The sequence below is a fragment of the Bos mutus genome, chromosome 25 (genome assembly GCF_027580195.1).
Source record: "Bos mutus isolate GX-2022 chromosome 25, NWIPB_WYAK_1.1, whole genome shotgun sequence".
Lineage (NCBI taxonomy): Eukaryota > Metazoa > Chordata > Mammalia > Artiodactyla > Bovidae > Bos > Bos mutus.
Genome location: NC_091641.1, coordinates 38,671,256 through 38,676,305, shown reverse-complemented (window position 1 = coordinate 38,676,305; position 5,050 = coordinate 38,671,256). Strand labels below are relative to the sequence as shown.

Below are 5,050 nucleotides of genomic sequence, written 5' to 3'. Positions count from 1 at the left end.
ATGCTCAAACTACTGCACAATTGCACTCATCTCACACACTAGTAAACTAATGCTCAAAATTCTCCAAGCCAGGCTTCAGCAATATGTGAACCATGAACTTTCAGATGTTCAAGCTGGTTTTAGAAAAGGCAGAGGGGAGGCTGGTAAGAGAAGGGAGCCTGGGATGTGCAGAAGACAGACCCCACCATGGACCCTGCCCTGCCAGCCACACCCTTATCCTCAGCTATAAGAGCCACCCACCAAAAAAAAAAAAAAAAAAAAAAAGAGCCACCCACCACCTGCTAGCTGCCACCATACACGACTCCTGCAGCTTTTCTCACAGGAGAAGTCACCAGCCCAGCCTCTAAAGATGGCCTTTGTCCCTGCACCAGGCTACCAGCCTACCTACAACCTGACACTGCCCTACCACAACCCCATCCCAGGAGGTCTCAGAGTTGGAATGTCCATTTACATGCAAGGAGTGGCTAGCGAGCACATGAAGAGGTTCTTCGTGAACTTCGAGGTGGGGCAGGGCCAAGGGGCAGACGTTGCTTTCCACTTCAATCCCCGCTTTGATGGCTGGGATAAGGTGGTCTTGAACTCGAAGCAGAACGGCTCGTGGGGCAACGAGGAGAGGAAAATGAGCATGCCCTTCCGCAAGGGTGCGGCCTTCGAGCTGGTGTTCATGGTCATGATGGAGCACTTCAAGGTGGTGGTGAATGGGACTCCCTTCCATGAGTTTAAGCACCGGATCCCGCTGCAGATGGTCACCCACCTGCATGTGGATGGCGACCTGATGCTTCAATCAATTAACTTCATTGGAGGCCAGCCCCCCTCAAACCAGATGCCCATGCCTGCTAAGGCGTACCCAAGTCCCGGACAGTAATATCAACAACAAAGCAGACTGCCTACCATGGAGGGACCCCCAGCCTTCAACCCACCCGTGCCATTTAATGGGAGACTGCAAGGGGGGGCTCATAGCTCGAAGAACCATCATTATCAAGGGCTACATACCCCCCACAGCCAAGAGCTTTGTCATCAACTTCAAGGTGGGATCCTCTGGGGACGTGGCTCTGCACATTAACCCCCGCGTGACCGAGGGCGCTGTGGTTCGGAACAGCTTTCTGAATGGCTCTTGGGGATCTGAGGAGAGGAAGGTCCCCTACAACCCATTCGGTCCTGGACAGTTCTTTGATCTGTCCATTCGTTGTGGTGCAGATCGCTTCAAGGTGTATGCCAATGGCCAGCACCTCTTCGACTTCTCCCATAGCCTCTCAGCCTTCCAGAGGGTGGACTTGGTGGAGATCCACGGTGATGTCACCTTGTCCTACTTCCAGATCTGATCTATTCCTGGGGCCATAACCCTTGGGAACACAGAGGAAGATCCTGTAGGACCCTTTCTAAGCCCCTAATAAAATGTCTGAGGGTGTCTCATGAATGAAAAAAAAAAGAAAAGAAAAGTCAGAGGAACCAGAGATCAAATTGCCAACATCTGCTGGATCATCAAAAAAGCAAGAGAGTTCCAGAAAAAACATCTATTTCTGCTTTATTGACTATGCCAAAGCCTTTGGCTGTGTGGATCACAATGAACTGTGGAAAATTCTGAAAGAGATAGGAATACCAGACCACCTGACCTGCCTCTTGAGAAACCTATATGCAGGTCAGGAAGCAACAGTTAGAACTGGACATGGAACAACAGACTGATTCCAAATAGGAAAAGGAATACGTCAAGGCTGTATACTGTCACCCTGCTTATTTAACTTATATGCAGAGTACATTATGAGAAACGCTGGGCTGGAATAAGCACAAGTTGGAATCAAGATTGCCAGGAGAAATATCAATAACCTCAGATATGCAGATGACACCACCCTTATGGCAGAAAGTGAAGAGGAAAGAGGAGAGTGAAAAAGTTGGCTTAAAGCTCAACATTCAGAAAACGAAGATCATGGCATCCAGTCCCATCACTTCATGGGAAATAGATGGAGAAACAGTGGAAACAGTGTCAGACTTTATTTTTGGGGGCTCCAAAATCAGTGCAGATGGTGATTGCAGCCATGAAATTAAAAGACGCTTATTCCTTGGAAGGAAAGTTATGACCAACCTAGATAGCATATTCAAAAGCAGAGACATTACTTTGCCAACAAAGGTCCGTCTAGTCAAGGCTATGGTTTTTCCTGTGGTCATGTATGGATGTGAGAGTTGGACTGTGAAGAAGGCTGAGCACCAAAGAATTGATGCTTTTGAACTGTGGTGTTGGAGAAGACTCTTGAGAGTCCCTTGGACTGCAAGGAGATCCAACCAGTCCATCCTATAGGAGATCAGTCCTGGGTGTTCTTTGGAAGGACTGATGCTAAAGCTGAAACTCCAGTACTTTGGCCACCTCATGTGAAGAGTTGACTCATTGGAAAAGACCCTGATGCCTGGGGGGATTGGGGGCAGGAGGAGAAGGGGACGACAGAGGATGAGATGGCTGGATGGCATCACCGACTCCATGGACATGAGTTTGAGTGAACTCCAGGAGTTGGTGATGGACAGGGAGACCTGGCGTGATGCAATTCATGGGATGGCAAAGAGTCGGACATGACTGAGCGACTGAACTGAACTGAAGTCCTTTTTCAACCCCATTGACTGTAGCCCACCAGACTCCTTTGTTCATGGGGTTTTTCAGGCAAGAGTACTGCAGTGGGTTACCATTTCTTTCTCCAGGGATCTTCCCGACCCAGGGATTGAACCTGTGTCTCCTGCATTGCAGGTGGATTCTTTACCAACAAACCATCTCCACTTCACAGATGAGGAAACCAAGGCTCCAAGAGTTGAGGTGATTCACCCAAGGTCACCTAGTTTAGAAGCCAAAAATCCATGTTTCTTCCCTTTCTACCATCTTGTCTCTAGTCTTTGGGCCTAAATGGGAACTCAAAGGGAGACTAGCTGAGCTCTTCTCAGCTGGCCTTAGTGGCTGCTCTTTTGAGAATTTTGTTATTGAAAGAATGAAAGAAAAGTAAGGATCAAGAGTAAGAGGAAGATACAAGGATGCCTGATAGTCCAGTAACTATCAAAACTCTCCAAAACTTGAGAGCTTTCAAGGAACTCACATATTTCTTATCTCATTTGGTTCAAAGAACAATCCCATTAGGTTAATAAAGCAAGTATAATGGTGGCTCAGACGGTAAAGAATCCTCAGACACGACTGAGCGACGAACACACTGATTGATTGTAAAAAGGCTGGCTCAGAATCAACCCCTAACTCTTCTGATTCTCAAACTCTTTCCATAACCTAAGCGAGGGCATTCTTAGCACACATACCCTACTTCTGTCCCTTTGGTCTTGAGAGTCAGGACCAAGAGACAATTGGACACCCTTCTCTTGTGTGTCCATACAAGTCCAACTTATAGTGACCTTTATTTTTTATTTGTATTTTTGGCTATGCCACATGGCTTGCAGGATCTTAGTTCCAAATCAAGGACTAAGTGGAAGCATCGCATCCTAACCACTGGGACACCTTTCATTTCACTGTTCCTCTGCGGAAGTTGCCCCAGAAGCAGGCACCTCCCCCTTCTGGTTTTAGGATTGTTGCTATTGTTCAGCCGCTAAGACAGGCCCGACTCTGCGACCCCATGGACTGCAGCATGCCAGGCTTCCCTGTCCTTCACTTATCTCCTTTGGTTTTAGGATTACTTTTACACAACTGATTTTATATAACTGATAAACCAGGGAGAATATTATCTGTCAAGCTGCTGTTTGTCCATTTAACAGCTGTTTCTGAACAGGGCTTCACTCTAGACTAGTCCCTGATGTTAGAGAAATGAACCAGACATATTCCCTGCTAACGAGATGCTCACAGTCTAGTGGAACTGAAGAAAACACAAATACCTGACAAGATACATGACATTCATGAATGCATAACAAGATGGAATAAATGTCACAACAGAGTTATAAGCAAAGGGCTATGGAGAATCAGGGACAATTCCGACTGGTGGAAGAAAAGTGTATTCCTAAAAAGAAAGCAGCCTTTGGGCTGGACCTTGACGGGTGAGTGGAGAATCTGGACTCACAGTGGAGAAGCAGGCGGGTGTGGGTCACTGACTGGTGACAGAGTGCCACTCCACTGTGTTTATCGATAGACATCCCAACCAGCAGTATGTTGTAGCTACTAGTGACCAAGGTGGGATATTGAGTATCTGGGATGTTAGACAAGTACAATGCCCATGTCTCTACTGAAGGCTCAGGAAGCTGAGATATGGGAAGTCCATCTTCACCCATCCAACTCAGATCATCTATTTACTTGGCCTGAAGATGGATCCCTCTAACACTGGAATGACTCCACAGACGTACCTGAGAAATCATCAAGTCCTTCACTGCAGAAGAAACAGCACTTTCCTGCTTGCAGCATTAGTAACCAAGCTAATGTTCACCAGTCTCTTATAAGTTCCTGGCTCAGCTCTGATCCTGCCAAAGATGGCACTTCAATCACAAGCTTGCTTTCCAACAGGGCTTTGTCTGTGAACAGTTTGGATGTTTTAGGTCCTTGTTTTGTTTGTGGAACTGATGCAGAAGCAATTTATGTTACTAGACTACTTTTAAGACTTTTTTTTTTTGGCTATGCTGGGTCTTTGTTGCCGCACTCCAGCTTTCTCTAGTTGCTGCGAGTAGGGGCTACTCTTCATTGTGGTGCTCAGGCTGTAGGCGAGTGGGCTTCAGTAGTTGTGGCGCAGGAGGCTTAACTGCTCTGCAGCATGTGCACTCGGGATCGAACTGGTGTCCTTTGCATTGCAAGACAGATTCTTAACCACTGGACCACCAGGAAAGCCCACTAGGCAACTTTTTTCCATGAAGATACTAAAGATTTCAGGTAAGACATAGTTATAGCAGAAAGAGAGTGAACATTTGGGAAACAGGGATGGAGCCCCATGCGAGAACAGTGTGAAGTCTGCTCAGCCCCCATGTCACCCTGAGGCTAGGGGCTATCCAGCTCAGTCAGGCCTCCAGCTAGATCTGGGCTGGATCTTGCCCCAGCTTGAGGGAAGCCAAGAGACCCAGACCACCTGCTCCTCCTCAGGTCCTAAGGTGTCTG

At 47.3% G+C, this 5,050-nt stretch overlaps 1 pseudogene; it reads left to right on the top strand.

Moving 5' to 3' along the window:
* Positions 1-349: 349 nt before the first annotated feature.
* Positions 350-1,405, top strand: LOC102265162 (galectin-4 pseudogene; annotated as a pseudogene).
* Positions 1,406-5,050: the final 3,645 nt, after the last annotated feature.